This window comes from Lissotriton vulgaris, unplaced genomic scaffold, assembly GCF_964263255.1.
Source record: "Lissotriton vulgaris unplaced genomic scaffold, aLisVul1.2 SCAFFOLD_6150, whole genome shotgun sequence".
Taxonomy (NCBI): domain Eukaryota; kingdom Metazoa; phylum Chordata; class Amphibia; order Caudata; family Salamandridae; genus Lissotriton; species Lissotriton vulgaris.
The window spans coordinates 22,618-39,347 of NW_028249161.1; the positions used below are offsets into that span (position 1 = coordinate 22,618).

A 16,730-nucleotide genomic window follows, 5' to 3' on the forward strand; every position below is an offset into this window, starting at 1 on the left:
ATGGGGAGGGGAGGCTTCCTACTGTACGGGGTAATAAACAGTATCCGCAGGGCCAGGTGGTGGCTTGGGAACAAGGAAGACAGACGGGCACACAGGAAAAGGGGGGTTTGCATCAGAGGGCCTGAGACTATGAAAGGAATGAAGGGAGGTGTCGCGCTGGGAACAGGATGGGATTCTGAGGCAGATCTGCGCTGAAGAGGGGTTTATGACCCAAGGCATGTGAGAGCGAGGGGGTTGTCAGCGTGCGGGGGATGCCTGCGAGGTTAGGAGAGAGAGAGAGAGAGACGCTGGCTATCAGCGAGGGGTAGGAAGGTCATGGTGCTTAAAAAATGGCTGCCGCTTACGCGCAAGACACGTGAAAGCGGGAGTGATCAGTGCGTGGGGGTGCTTGTGTAGGCAAAGAGCCGTGCTGGGGGTCAGGGGTGTGCAGAGGGTGGGTCTGGTCAAGGCAGCTAAAGTGGTGGGTGTGTGCGACAGAGAGTGTGGCATCGGGGCAAAAGGGAAGATGGCGCAGATAATGTTCACCGAAACGTATTAATTTTCCACAGGCGGTAGGTGACCGCCCGCACTTGGCAGTGGGTGACCGCCCGCACCAGGTGGTTGGTGACCACCCACACCAGGTGGTGGGTGACCATCCATGCCAGGGTAACATCAAGACACAGGGCAGTAACCCACCACCCGCACGCGGCGGTGGGTGACCGCCCGCACACGGCGTTGGGTGACCACCCGCACCAGGCGGTCTGCAGTGGGTGCTGCAATGTGACTGAATGGGGGGATACCAACTGCCAGTTCCACTTGCACATTCAAATGTATGTGTTAGCCTGCCCCGCCCCCACGGAATGCGTCCTCCACCACTGTGACACCAGTGAGTAATGAATTTCAAATGATGCACCATCGCGGTAGAAAGCACATCCCTTCACCGCAGCGGAGCTGGAGGTTCTTGTGGACGGTGTGCTCCGCCACTATGAACTGCTCTACGGTGCCCCCGGACAGGTGGTAAGTGCAGTGGGGGACATGTTGGTGTCCATGAGGTGGTCACTGAATCCTGGCTCCTGCAATCTTGGTGGTGTGCTCTGGGACCTTCACATATGTAGTATTGTGTATGGCTGCTGAAAGATACGTGTTGCTTCTATCTGTGTGAATGGCCAACTGTCCACTGACTTGCCCCCTCTTGTCTCCCATCATGGTAGGTCAAGCTGCACCTTCGCAAGGCCCTGTGGAGGACCATAGCACGTGATGTACGGGCAGTGGGGGTGTGCAATAGGGGACACACACACTGCCACAAGCGGTGGGACTACATCTCCAGGCTCAGCAACAATGTGGCAAAGATGACACTGGGGATGATTCCAAGATCAGGCCAGCTTGCACGACGTACCATCACCCCTCTAATGCTCCGTATCATAGCTGTGACACAACCTGACCTCTCCGCCTGGTTGAGAGGGGAGCAGCAGCAAACTAGCGGTAAGCACACTGAATGGGTTTGTGACCTGTGAGTGCATGCATGTATTGCTGCTCGGACACAGTAGTGACATCCATGGTGTATCTGTTGTGCTGCAATTGCATGTTGGTGCCATTAGCGGAGTGGGCTTTGGCATCCATGTCAGGCAGGTGGACATACCAGTTGCATTGTAGTGCTGGGTCCACAGACATGCCATTGAGGTCTGGTGTCCCATGGCATCACATATGTGTTGGTCTGCATGCACTTGCCCTGTTTGTTTGATGTACATGTTTCACCGGCACCCCCGGTTTGTTGACATGAAGATGTCTGGTAGGGGTGCTTCATATGCAGGATGGGTGGTACATGTTGGTCAGCAGTCAAGGAAGTTTCGATCTTGTAATTTGCAGTACGTGAGTGTGGCACTTAGGCATACCTCTTTTCTCTCCTTTTCAGCTTTGGACGAGGGCACTGACACACAAACGATGGCACTTAGTGGTGGCAATGCATCCAGAACAGAGATCACACTCACGCAGACTGAGACTGAAGAGAGCAGCCCCGGAGAGGGGGACAGAACTGTCCCTGAGGACTCACACGTGGAGAGCCCATCGTCCTCATCTTCAGACAGTGGTGGTGAGTCTGCACTGTTGTTGGAGACAGGGAGTAGACAATCAACACCTTCAGTAGGTACACAGCACACTGGGCCCACACTGCCACCAACTGCAACAAGTACTGCTCGTGCTTGCCAGAGTAGGGGGAGCAGAGTGGCCTTCCGTGCAGGCATCACTGCTCCTGCCACTGTGAACCAAAATGCCCTTAGTGCTGAGGCGGTTGATCTGCTGCGAAAGCTGTGTGTAGGGCAGACAAACATGATTAATGCATTCCTGGACCACGATAGGAAGTTGGGTCAGGTGGTGGCATTCATGAAGGGGATTCAAGGCGATGTTGAAGGTCTCCACAGAATAGTACAGTCATTATCCAACACAGTGTCTGCAGCCATTCAACAGTCGCATAGACAAGGTTCTACTTCAGTTCCCCATCCACACCACTTAATGTCTCAGGGGAGAGTGACATTTCAGAACAGGCCTCATTTTCTGGCTATTGCACTAGAAGCAGGCACAGGCAGCAAGGCAGGGCACAGAGGCCACAGACACCATCCCCTGGGACAGGGAAATCTTTCACAGAACATGACACCAGCTACCCTGGAGTTGACACACAGGATCCTCAAGGGGTGTTGGGGGACATGGATTCACATGGCACATAGGCATCCCCCTCAAAAAGTACCTCCAAGGCAAGGGCACCTCCCAAGGAAAGGGCACATCCCAAGGACAGGGACACTACCAAGGACAGGGACACTACCAAGGACAGGGCACCTCCCAAGGACAGGGCATCTCCCAAGGACAGGGACACTCCCACGGACAGGGCACCTCCCAAGGACAGGGCACATCCCAAGGACAGGGACACTACCAAGGACAGGGCACCTCCCAAGGACAGGGACACTCCCAAGGACAGGGCACCTCCCAAGTACAGGGCACCTCCCAAGGACAGGGCACCTCCTAAGGACAGGGCACATCCCAAGGACAGGGACACTACCAAGGACAGAGCACCTCCCAAGGCCAGGGACACTCCCAAGGACAGGGCACCTCCCAAGGACAGGGCACCTCCCAAGGACAGGGACACTCCCAAGGACAGGGACACTCCCAAGGACAGGGCACCTCCCAAGGACAGGGACACTCCCAAGGACAGGGGCACTCCCAAGGACAGGGACACTCCCAAGGGCAGGGACATTACAAAGGACAAGCCAACTCCCAGGGACAGAGCACCACCCACAGATAAGGCACATTCCAAAGACAGGACACCTCCTAAGGCCAAGGCGTCTCCCAGGGCCAAGGCACCTCCCAGGGAGCAGGCACCTCCCAGGGCCAAGGGTTCTCCCATGGACACAACATCCACCAAGGACAGCCATACATCACCCCTACATCCACTGAAGCTGGTGTTGGTGAAGGAACGTAAACCACAAGTGTCAGCGATGGAGTCTCCCCATACCTCAACTCCCATCTACACCACGGTGAAGCAGAGGAAGGAGTACACTGTTGTTGCATCCCCCATTACACATGATGCAGAGGGCAGAAGGCAGGGCCACGGCAAACGTCAAGCAGGGTCCAGCACGTCCCCAGAGAGCAGACCCCCACCAGCACATGATCCACCTTTGATGGGGGATGTTTCCGATGAGCTCGCACCACTTACCAGTCCAGTCATGTCCAGGGTGCCCTTACATATCCCAAAGAAACGGAAACACACACCGGTGACACCTGACCACCCCTATGTCGCTCCAGTACAGCTGTCCCCAGCTCCCAGAGCCACCCTGCCTCCTGGACCATACATCCCTGTGGCTCATCATTTCAGTGGTCCTAGTGGGTCAGCTGCAGTTCACTCTCATGGGTCAGATAGTGGGACTGTGTCAGTTGTGCCCTCTCCTGTTTCAGGTACTGCCACTGTGTGTGTCCGCCACTCTCATGTCTCAGATGCAGGCATGGTATTTGTTGGTAACTGTACAGGGACATATCCTGGCAGTGTGTCTGGGTCTATGGCTCATGTGTCAGTCACTACAGCTGTGGCTGTGTCTCACACTCCTGTATCTGGTGCTGGCAGTGTGTCTGAGTCTATGGCTCATGTGTCAGTCAGTAGATGTGTGGCTGTGTCTCACCCTCCTATATCTGGTGCAGCCAGTGGGTCTGGGTCTATGGCTCATGTGTCAGTCAGTAGATTTGTGGCTGTGTCTCACACTCCTGCATCTGGTGCTGGCAGTGTGTCTGGGTCTATGGCTCATGTGTCAGTCAGTAGATCTGTGGCTGTGTCTCACACTCCTGTATCTGGTGCTGCCAGTGTGTCTGGGTCTATGGCTCATTTGTCAGTCACTAGTACTGGGCCCTTATCTCCCATTCCTGTATCAGATCCTGCGACTGTGTCTGAAGCTACGAGCCCACACAGTCCACCTGATTCTGTGCTGTGAGGTGCAGTTCACATCACTGAAATGTGATTGTAATTGATGTCAGGATTGTCCATTGTAACCACCCTTTCATTATTATTGTCCATGGGACGGTGCACATGACACGCGTCCTTGTGCTGCCTCAGATGTACCTGTTCTGTACCATGGACTGTTGATGCTCGTTGCCCCTCACTTGTGCTGCCTCTGATGTACCTGCTCTGTTCTGGCCACTGGCCCTGTTAGCAATGTGATGCAGTTTGCCCCTCCCCTGTGCTGCCTCAGATGTACCTGCTCTGTTCTGTACCATGGACTGTTGATGCACTTAGCCCCTCTCATGTGCTGCCTCAGATGTACCTGTTCTGTGCCATGGACTGTTGATGCACTTAGCCCCTCTCATGTGCTGCCTCAGATGTACCTGCTCTGTTCTGGCCACTGGCCCTGTTAGCAATGTGATGCAGTTTGCCCCTCACTTGTGCTGTCTCAGATGTACCTGCTTTGTTCTGTACCATGGACTGTTGATGCACTTTACCCCTCACTTGTGCTGCCCCCGATGTACCTGCTCTGTTCTGGCCACTGGCCCTGTTAGCAATGTGATGCAGTTTGCCCCTCTCATGTGCTGCCTCAGATGTACCTGTTCTGTACCATGGACTGTTGATGCACTTAGCCCCTCCCATATGCTGCCTCAGATGTACCTGTTCTGTGCCATGGACTGTTGATGCACTTAGCCCCTCACTTGTGCTGCCTCAGATGTACCTGTTCTGTGCCATGGACTTTTGATGCACTTAGCCCCTCACTTGTGCTGCCTCAGATGTACCTGTTCTGTGCCATGGACTGTTGATGCACTTAGCCCCTCCCATGTGCTGCCTCAGATATTCCTGCTCTGTTCTGTACCATGGACTGTTGATGCACTTAGCCCCTCTCATGTGCTGCCTCAGATGTACCTGTTCTGTGCAATGGCCTATTTTATGCTCATTGCCCCTCTCATGTGCTGCCTCAGATGTACCTGCTCTGTTCTGGCCACTGGCCCTGTTAGCAATGTGATGCAGTTTGCCCCTCATTTGTGCTGCCTCAGGTGTACCTGCTCTGTTCTGTACCATGGACTGTTGATGCACTTTGCCCCTCACTTGTGCTGCCTCTGATGTACCTGCTCTGTTCTGGCCACTGGCCCTGTTAGCAATGTGATGCAGTTTGCCCCTCTCATGTGCTGCCTCAGATGTACCTGTTCTGTACCATGGACTGTTGATGCACTTAGCCCCTCTCATGTGCAGCCTCAGATGTACCCGTTCTGTGCCATGGACTGTTGATGCACTTAGCCCCTCACTTGTGCTGCCTCAGATGTACCTGTTCTGTGCCATGGACTGTTGATGCCTTGGTTGTGTAGGGCTTTGTGTGCGTGGGTGAGGAGTCGGAACATGATTTTCTTGTTGACCGGGAGCCAGTGCAGGTCTCTCAGGTGTCCAGAGATGTGGCTGTGTCGGGGGATGTCCAGGATGAGTCTTGCTGAGGCGTTCTGGATTCGCTGGAGTCTCTTCTGGAGTCTGGCAGTGGTTCCGGCGTAGAGGGAGTTGCCGTAGTCCAGACAGCTGGTGATGAGGGCCTGGGTGACCTTCTTCCTGGTCTCGGTGGGGATCCACCGGAAGATCTTAGGTAGCATGCGCCGGATGTTGAAGCATGACGAGGAGACGGCGTTGACTTGTCTGGTCATAGAGAGGGAGGAGTCCAGGATGAAGCCCAGGTTGCGTGTGTGGTCTGTTGGTTTGGGTGCGCTGCCCAGGGCGGGGGGCCACCAGGAGTCGTCCCAGGCGGAGGGCGAAAATCCCAGGATGAGGATTTCCGTCTTGTCTGAGTTCAGTTTCAGGCGGCTGTTCTTCATCCACTCGGCTACGTCTTTCATCCCCTCGTGTAGGCTGGCTCTGGCGGGGTCGTTGGTGAGGGAGAGGATCAGCTGGGTGTCATCGGCGTAAGAGATGATGTTGAGGTTGTGTTGGCGTGCGATGGCCGCAAGGGGGCTCATGTAGACATTGAAGAGGGTGGGGCTGAGCGAGGAGCCTTGAGGAACGCCACAGATGACTTTGGTGGCTTCTGATCTGAACGGGGGGAGGCGGACTCTGTGTCCTTCCGGCGAGGAAGGAGATGATCCATTCTAGTGCCTTCTCTTGGATTCCGACGTTGCTGAGGTGCTGCTCTAGGGTGCGGTGGCAGACAGTGTTGAATGGCGCGGAAAGGTCCAGGAGGATGAGGGTCGCTGTTTCCCCGTTGTCGAGCAGGGCTCGGATGTCATCAGTGGCAGCGATGAGGGCGGTCTCGGTGCTGTGGTTGGCCCCGAAGCCAGACTGCGAGTAGTCGAGGGATCCATTCGTCTCGAGGAAGGCGGCCAGCTGCTTGTTGACGGTCTTCTCGATGACTTTGGCCGGAAACGGGAGGTGCGAGATGGGGCGGTAGTTTTTGAGTTTGGTGGGGTCCGCTGATAGTTTCTTCAGTAGAGTGCTGAGTTCGACATGCTTCCAGCTCTCCGGGAAGGTCACTGTGTCGAAGGAGGTGTTGATGATGTCCCGTAGGTGGGGTGCGATGACGGAGTCGGCCTTGTTGAAGACGTGGTGAGGGTAGGGGTCGGTTGGAGATCCGGAGTGGATGGAGTTCATCGTGCGTAGGGTTTCCTCGGTGTTGATCAGGGTTCAGGCGCGGAGGGTGGTGGTGGGGGGTGCAGGTGCTGTCGTGGGGTGCGTTGGCTGTGTGCTGAAGCGGTTGTGTATGTCCGCGATCTTGTTGTGGAAGTAGGAGGCGAGGGAGTTGCAGAGGTCTTGTGATGGGGTGATGTCGTTGTTTCCGGCGCTGGGGTTGGAGAGCTCTTTGACGATGTTGAAGAGTTCCTTGCTGTTGTGGGCGTTGTTGTCCAGTCATTCCTTGAATGCGGTTTTCTTGGTGGTGTGGATCAGTTGGTGGTGTTTTGGAGTGGCGAGCTTGACGGTGGTCATGTTGTCTGGTGTTGGGTCTCTGCGCCAGGCTCTCTCGAGGACTCTGCAGTTCCTCTTGGAGCTCTTGAGTTCGTCGGTGAACCATGGTGCTTTCTTACTGCTGGGTCTGCTGGGCGGGGTCCTCAATGGGGCGAGGTCGTCTGCGCAGTTGCTGATCCACTTCGTGAGGTTGTTGGCGGCCTGGCTGGGGTTCGCTGAGCTGGTGGGGGGTCTTGGCTCAAGGAAGCGGCGAGCTGGTTGGCTGTGATCTTGTTCCATCTTCTGCGTGCAACCTGTTGCTGGTGGTGGTGGATCGTGTTCTTTCTGTAGCTGAAGTGGACGCAGCTGAGGTCCATCCAGTGGAGTCCGGTGGCGTGGCTGAAGGTGATGTCCTTGCTGGAGGAGAAGACGGGGTCGAGTGTGTGTCCGGCGTAGTGGGTGGGGGTGGTGACCAGCTGCTTGAGACCGAGGGTGGCGAGGTTGTCCAGCAGGGTGGCGGTGTTGCGGTCGTTGTTGTTCTCCAGGTGGAAGTTCAGGTCCCCGAGGAGGATGTAGTCAGCGGCGGGGAGGGCGTGCGGGCTGATGAAGTCGGTGATATCTTCGCTGAATTGTGTGCGTGGTCCCGGGGGTCTGTAGACGAGGGTGCCTCTGAGGGTGGTCTTTGGGTCGGTGTGGATCTGGAAGTGCAGGTCTTCGGCGGTTGTGAGGATGTCGTCGGAGTTGCTCGTGATGCGGATGGTGTTCCTGTGGATGATGGCGATGCCTCCTCCGGTCTGGTTGCCGCGGTCCCTCCGGATGATCTTGTAACCGTCTGGGATGGCGATGGCGATGTCGGGCGCTGAGGAGGCGTTCATCCAGGTTTCCGTGAGGAAGGCGACGTCTGGTGATGTTGTGTCGAGGAGGTTCCAGAGCTCCACGGCGTGTCTGTGGACGGAGCGGGTGTTGAGCAGGATGCAATTCAGGTGGTTGCTGCTGGTTCTCGGCTTGGTGGGTGTGGATGTGGTGCAGGTCCGGATGCAGGAGAACTATCAGGAGTGGCAGCTGAAGGGTCCGTGGGTGCGCCTCGGGGTGGCTCGGTAGCATCCAGGGATCCGGCCGGTGTTGAGTGCGATGAGTTCGGTGGTGTCGTAGGTCCGGCGGGTGGGCTGGTGTCTGCGGGGGCCAGGGGTTCGGGCACTGGGCGGGGTCCAGGCGCGGACGGGCGCAGACGGGCTTACCTTTGGCGCGCCTTCGGCGCCCAATCGGCGCGCCCGCTGCGCGTCAATGCTGCGCGTTCGCACGGTCGCCATTTATGGCCAAGTGGGAGGGAGGGAGGAGCAGCTGGGAGGCAGGAGCGGGGAGGGCACAGAAGGAAAAGGGGGCGTGGCCGCACGCACGGCGGCGGGAAGCGGGGAGCGGGGCGGGGGGCACAGGGGGCAGAGAGGGAAACGGCACAGAACTAACAATATGGGAAACAATATGAGAGACAGCCAACAAAACAAACAATAAGGGAACAGTACAGTATGAGGCCAAAGAACGAAAAAAAGCAGTCAGAGTAAATCACAAGCACGTTACTACAGCGGGGGGCGGGGTCGTCGGGGCGGGCTCAGCGAGGCTGAGGTCAGCAGCGGGGAGGAACGCACACGCTACAGCTGGTGGCTGTGCGGCGCGGGGGTGTCCTGAGAACCTGTTAATCAAAAGTCCATTTTCTGTGTTAGCAGTATTGTATAAGACTTCCTGTATACACATAGAAATCGTGTGACCAAGACAGCTTGCTGTCGAAACGTGTAACCTTTTGTGGAATAAATCCTGGTTTTCTATTTGAGCGCGAGTGTTTCTTTGAAGAAAATTCTGTGCGATATATATATATATATATATATATATATATATATATATATATATATATATATATATATATATATATATATGAATCCACAATCCTGAGGTGCCAGCAACCACGCACAGACACGAACCAGGTACAGACCACAACAAGGGTTTTTAAGAGTGAATAGAGTGCTTTATTCCATCGATAGGGACGGCAACATGATGCGTTTCGTCCGGGGAACCCGGACTTGATCACATGACAAACCCAGAGAATCATGTGGTTAAATACTGGTTATACTAACACAAGGCCCCTCCCATAACATCAACAACATAGAAGAAATACCATTTACAACAAATTCGGCTGATAAACAACAAATAGATCAAAGTATACAAAAATTCTTTCAATATATACATAAATCAGTTCAATTCATCGTCAATAAAGGGCAAGTGCCCAAATTTTATAATTAGCCAGTGCAAACTTAGCATTTAATAAATAAAATGGTATATTACGTTGTTGTAGGGTCATTGTATAAAACCAGTAAAAAAAGTTTAAAACCACATACTAAAATAGTGCAAAAAATAGTGCAAGAATATTATATCCATACATTGGATGAGAGCAAGGTAATTTTCAAACATCTAGCCAATCGCAAGAAGTTTCAACAGTGAAAAAAGTGCGAAGTGCAAAAAAGTGCAAAAACAGCAAATTTATAATCCCTGAAGGGAGGGATTTAATTTCTCTTCTAATGGGATAAAGTGCAAAGTTACTGAATATTATAAAGTGACGAATGACATATAGCAGCAGGGATATGTTGACCGGACGAGGAATTAAAAACATCCTATTCAACCATTTTACATTTAATACATAACAAAGTATATTATTACAGTTAAACCGCAAAAATTCACCATTCATCTGTTTTCAAACCATCCTCAGCACAATAAAAAAATAGTTAAAACCATATAAATAGGTTAAAATCCTATTTAAAATACTGTGCAAATAATGGAGTAAAATATTTACAAAGAATTGTGAAGATCTTCCCCCATGTTGAGGCCATTAGGAATCTTACTGTTTAACCGAACTAAATAATGGCTTTCTAATTGTCTCAGTTTCTTTCCTCTGTCTCCTCCTCTTTTGCATAAGGGGACCGCATCAATAACAAAATATTGTAAATCATTAAGATTGTTATTGTGGACCAATTTAAAATGGCGAGCCACGGAGTAGTTTGGGTCAGAGTTGACTATAGCACGGAGATGCTGTAAAATGCGGTTGTACACTTGTAGTTTCGTGCTGCCAACATATTGTAGCTCACACGTGCATTTTAAAACATAAACCGCATGATCAGTTTTACAAGTGTACAGATTATTGATTTTAATAACAGCATCAGTCAAACCCTCAACAAATTCCATTTTATTGACACCAAACTTGCATGACCTGCAAGAACTACATTTCCGAAATCCAGTCCTATTCGAGAGCCAGTTAGGTTTAATGCTGATCTCTGGGCTAGTTCTTACAAGAGCATCCCTCATCGAGGGCGCTCGACGGAAAGTGATGCTGGGCATGTCCTCCAATAGTGGGGCTAAAGTGATGTCTGTTTTTAAAATGGGCCAATTAGATTTCATGATTTGTTTGATCCTCTTTTCTTGATTATTGTAGGTGGTAATCAGACGAATAGTAGGCTTATCATTTTTGGCAGAAACCACCTCCAAAGTGTCTAACACTGGTTCTTCAGCAGTTACAACTAACTGATTAGACATTACCTTTTTAAGGGAGCTAGTGAGGGTGTTTTTGTCATAACCTCTACATAGAAATCTCTGAAAGGAACCATTAAGACAATTGATCAGATCTATCTCATTATTGCATATACGTTTGATTCTTAAAAACTCTCCATACGGGATGCTTTTAATAAGATGGTGAGGATGGTTACTCTGTGCATGTAAAATAGAATTTCCAGCTGTGGACTTCCTATGCATCCTGGTCATAATGTTGTTGTCCTTAATGTAGACCTCTACATCTAAGAAGTCTACACTCACATTGTTAATGTTAGCAGTGAATTCGAGGTTCAAAGAATTGTTATTGATGTTATTAACAAAGTTTTCAGCAGATAATTTGCAACCTTGCCAAATTATAAAGACATCGTCAATAAAACGCCACATTTTTACAATGCCTGTTTCATTCTCCTCCAAACAATCGTTGAGCCCACCAAGAACGTGCCTCGCCCACCAGCCCACATGTAAACACGCGTAACTTGGGGAGAAGCACGCACCCATGGCAACGCCTCACAACTGCTGGAAGACCTCATTGTTAAATAAGAAAAAAATATTCTTAAGACACAGATCAATCATGGTAATAAGCATTTTGCTGTGTTCAAAATACCTGATGTCTCTTTTTGAGATAAAAAATTCGATTGCATTTAAACCATCACTGTGATTAATGGAAGTATAGAGAGAAGTGATGTCCATTACCAAAAACATATAATCAGGTTTCCACACAACATCTCTCAATTTCATAAGGAAGTCACCAGTGTCTTTTAAGTAACTAGGTAAGGCCTCCATGAAATTGTGAAGAAAATAATCGACATATTTGGATAAAGGTTCCAAGAGTCCATTTTGAGCAGAGATAATGGGTTGCCCTGGTACAGGTGTGATGCCTTTATGGATCTTGGGTAATAAGTATAATGTAGGAGTGATGGGGAAATCCTTTTTGAGGAACTCAAATTCTTTCTTGCTTATCAACCCTTCCCTATTCCATGATGCCAAATTAGTGTGTACCAGTAGTTTCACTTTGTTCAATTCATTAAAAGAGGCTTTCCTGTAACAGGCAGAATCACTCAATTGTCTCTCAGCTTCCTGTAAATACATATAACGTGGCCACAAGACGATATTTCGCCTTTATCTTCTTTGTTAACAATAATATTGCCATTGGAATTGATTTTTCGAATCAAAAAAGAGTATTGTTTGTCTCTAAAGCTTCTATATTTGCTTCTCTTTGCAACAGTTCGGTTGAGTTCCTTTAAGTCATCAATAACTCGATCACTAAAAATGTCAATAGCATCCCTAGGCATAACAGGGACAAAGGTTGATTTAGGACAAAAAGGACTGTTGCCAGCACTGCCACTGCTGATTCCCATAGATCTCAGGACTTCCTGAGTGTTGGTAGTAGAATCACTTTCATCATTGGCAAGAGAGTGAGCAACTTTCAAAGCTTTAGTGTCAGCTATAGAGAAATTCTTATTACTCTGAGATTCATTCAAAATAGTATTATCTTTTTCACTTTTTTTGTTGATAGTATGACATTTTAGAAGTTTCAATTTCCTAATGAACTTAAAAGTGTCAATTCTTGCTTGCACATATTTGAACCCATTTTTAGGACAAAAAGAAAGACCCAGAGAAAGAAGCTGGGTTTCTGCTGCATTAAGGTCTAGTTCCGTCAAATTTATCACAGTATTTTCCACATCATTGTTAGTAGAAACAAATTTTTCATCATTTTCATTTTTTTCTTTTTAATTTTCAGAATTATCTCCGTTTTTATCACTTTCATCATTGCTTTTCCCAATTCCATTTAACAAAGTCATATCATCTGAATATGATGCGGTGGGTAGACTCATAATTCTAGTTATGATTTTGCTTGGGCATTTCCCCTTCCTCTTCTCTTTCTCGTGTAGTTGTTTGCGGTCGCCAGTAGGTAGTTATAGTTAGGACCTAATGTCCATAAGAAGAGCGTTTTTTGATTTGCCAAAGCCTCTGGCAACGTTTGATGAATTTTCGCTAACATTTCAAAACTAATGGGGTGCTCAGGTCAGCTCCTGGTTTGAATGTTTCGGAGTGATTCGTCAAGCGGGGGAGAGAAAAAAAGGGGGTCCCAAAACGCGTTTTCCCTATGTTAATTTGCATTGGAATTTTGGATCAGGGTACAGCCCAAACTGCTGAACGGAATTACACCAAATTTGGAAAAAAAAGTATGTCTTGGTCTAGAAAGCGTGCTTTTTTAAAATGGTGTAAATCCGTTCAGTAGTTGCTGAGAAATAAAAAAAAAATTATATATCTGAGCACCGAGGAGGTGTCGCGACTCCTCCTACGCACAAGCTTAATTCTAATAGGCTGACAACACTCCAAACCACCAAGTGTTGGCAGCCATCTTGTGACTCGGTAACCTAGTCACAAGAAAAAGGTAAAAAAAAGGTAAAAAACAAGAAAAGGGGGTAGGGTAGAAGCAACCTGACCCCTAGGCCTGCTTAGGGGGTCCCACAAGGATCCCCAGGCCCAGAAACAGCATTCTTTTAAATAATTACGACATAATTTGCGCTGGGTGTGCAAATCCTGCCAAAATTATTAAAAACAACAACGCACAGTTTCCAGCGCTTCGTATGCTTAAAAAGGCCCAGGGTGGGCCAGGTCCGGGGGCATCCGCGGCCCGTGGAGCGAGTTGCGGTGGGGCAGAAAGGCAGGGCTGGGGAGGTGCAGGGTGGGGGCTGCTAAAAAAGGAACATGTATAATTGGAGGTAAGTAAACAATTTATTCAATAAAACGAATTTCGCAGCGCGGGCTGCATCACATTTTGCGATGCAGGCGCGCTACGAAAATAATTTTATTTATTACATTGTTTACTTATCTCCAATTATCCATATTCCAGTTTTTAGCACCCCCCACCCTGCCCCTCCCCGCCCCACCTTTCTGCATCACCACAACTTCCTCCACGGGCCGTGGCTGTCTGGGGCAATTCTAACTTAAGGTGTGGGGGCCCCCACAGCTCCGGGACCTCCACCTCCCCTGGGATTTATAATATATGTTCGGGGCAAGCCAAGCCCCAGGGACCACCACCTCCAGGGGCTGTAACTAATAATTGGTATGGAGGGGCATGAGCCCCCACACTTCCTCAGGGACCACCACCTCCCGAGGCATCGAATATGTAAAGACAGGGGTCCGCTCTGGACACCCGGCCCTGGAGGCCACCACCTCCCCAAGCATATTTACATGTTGGAGGGGGTCCGCGCCGCCCCCCTCGTGGAGCCCTTTATGGCCCTGGGGACCACCACCCCCCAGGGCCGACTCCTGTAATGTCCCCGGGTCCCCAACCACGGGACATTGCCGTTTTTTATGGCAGGGTGCTTTTAGAAAAGGGGAGCTGCATGTCTGCAGCTCCCCTTGTCCAAAAGCAATGCCAGCTTCCACGGGACCATGGGTGCATTGGGGCACCCCCTCGGTCCCCAACGTTGAGGGGGGATGGGGTCTGCAGGGCCATAAGTGGCCCGGGAGGAGGGCCCTCTCGGTCCCCCTCCCCTTTAAATATTTTTTTTAAAAAGAGGCCAGCCCTGGGGGATGGGGTCCTCGGGGCCAATAGTGGCCTAGGGAAGGGGGGCCACACAGCCCCCCTTCCCAATGATTTTTTTTTTAAAGAGACCATGCCCCAGGTATGAGGTCCCCGGGGCCAAAAGTGGCCCATGGAAGGGGGGCCACGCAGCCCCCTTCCCTATTATTATATTTCAAGTAAGGAAGCTATGCCCCGGGGGATGGGGTCCCTGGGAAACCCATGGCTGAAATCGGCCTCAATAGAGTGAGCCGCCGGGCCACCTTCCCTTTTTTTCTAAAAAAGGGTCAGGCCCTTGGGGTGGGGGGGTCCCCAGGGCCCCAAAAATACTAAAAGAAGGGGGGCCACACAGCCCCCTTCTAAAAATATATATTTTTAAAAGCCGCCATTTTCCCGGAGGCCCCACCCCCTCCCTTCACCATTCTGCAAACGCGAACCCCTGGCGCGTTCTAAATTGAGGAATTAAGTCCCCTTGAATACTGAAGGTCCCTTGGGGCCAACTAGCCCACCAGGTACCTCCAGTAAGTGCCACACAGCTGGATTGCATAGTGGTGGTCCGAGGTTGTGCCCCTTTTTACACCACTCTGCAAACACGCCTCTTGGCACACTGCTGGTGGGACAATGAGGTCCTCTTGTATCCTGAGGACCTCCGGACACAAGTGGACTTCATCCCCTGAGCAGCAGTGCACCAGGAGCTTCATTTGCAGAGTGAGGTAAAAAGGGGCGTGGCCTCGGACCACTCTCTGTAATCCAGCTGTGTGGGGCATACTGGAGGTCCTTGGTGGGCTAGGTGGTCCCCAGGCACTCCCATGAGGAAAGGGGACTTCATCCCCCAACCAAAAGCACACCCAGAGGCGCGTTTGCAGAGTGGTAGAGAAAGGGGGCGTGGCCTGTGTCCACCTCTTAGCAATCCCACTGTGTGGCACTTACAGAAGGTAAGAGGTAGGCTAGCTGTCCTAAGGACCAGCAGTGAAGGGGACTTCAACCCCCATCGAACAGTGCTCCAGGGAGCGCGTTTGCAGAGTGGTGAGCAAAGGGGGCGTGGCCTGTTATGAGAACTTAGCAATCCCGCCATGTGGTACTTACTAGAGGTAATAGGAGGGGTAGTTGGCCCCCAAGGATGTTCTTGGGGGCCAAGCACCCCTCTTGTTACCTCCAGTAAGTCCCATACAGTAGGATTGCTAAGACGTCTTCGGAGGCCATGCCCCCTTTTTTCCACCACTCTGAAATCGCGCCTCCTGACAGACTACAGGATGGGGCATGAAGCCCACTTTACTCCGGAGGGACTTTGGGGGCCAAGAAGCCCTCCTGGTACCTCCTGTAAGTCCTATGCAGTGGAATCCCTGAGCGCTGGTCGGAGGCCGAGCACCTTTTCTCTACTATTCTGCAAACGCGACTACTAGTTAAAGAAGCAAGTTTCTGCACCTCTGACCTAGAGGTAGTTTCAATCCCCCTGCCCTATTATGTGCTAGGGCTTTACATAGGTGGTCATGCCAATCACAGGGGTACCCCAACCCATAGTGTACCCTAGTGTATGTAGGTATTTTCACTCAATTCTAAGTGTCTTTTAGCATGGCACTGGCTCTAGGGCTGGTTAGGCAGAGTCAGTTACCACCAGTACCCGTCAGCAAAAAGTTGGGGGCACAGGATGTCATTGCAGCAAGGCCTCTTTCCGAAACGCGTAGAATGAGCTTTACCAAAATAAATACACACAGATTACATGCTAAGTGGCCTGGACATCGTTTGTTTTTCGGTCGATGTGAAAACGATTGTTGGTGGAATTACTGGGAGTCGCGACTCCGTCCTGGCCCGCCGCTGCGAGTGGCTGGGGGTTTGCTTCGCGAAAAATGAGGTGGAATATATATATATATATATATATATATATATATATATATATATATATATATATATATATATATATATATATATATTATATATATATATTCACAATAAAGCTCCCGCCACTTCCAAACCCTGACAGCCGTGAGGAAGGCGAAGAAGGAGACTCTGACCCAGATGGCTCTTCAGGCAAGTAGTTTCTTTATTCTTTCACCACAACCCACGTGCGACGCGTTTCGGACTATTTCAAGCCCTTGTTCACATACAGCTAAGCACTGCGCCATCACTCTTTTATGCATACACAATGTGTGTTTGGTAACCACCCACTTCATCTAGTTCCGGTCACATGTCCATAGAAATGGACGCAAGACTAGTTGCAAACATTTCTCCTAAATTAAACCATTGGAA

At 50.6% G+C, this 16,730-nt stretch overlaps 1 pseudogene; it reads right to left on the reverse strand.

Moving 5' to 3' along the window:
- Positions 1-4,487: 4,487 nt before the first annotated feature.
- On the reverse strand, positions 4,488-5,838 carry LOC147663685 (uncharacterized; annotated as a pseudogene).
- Between the last annotated feature and the right edge of the window lie 10,892 nt (positions 5,839-16,730).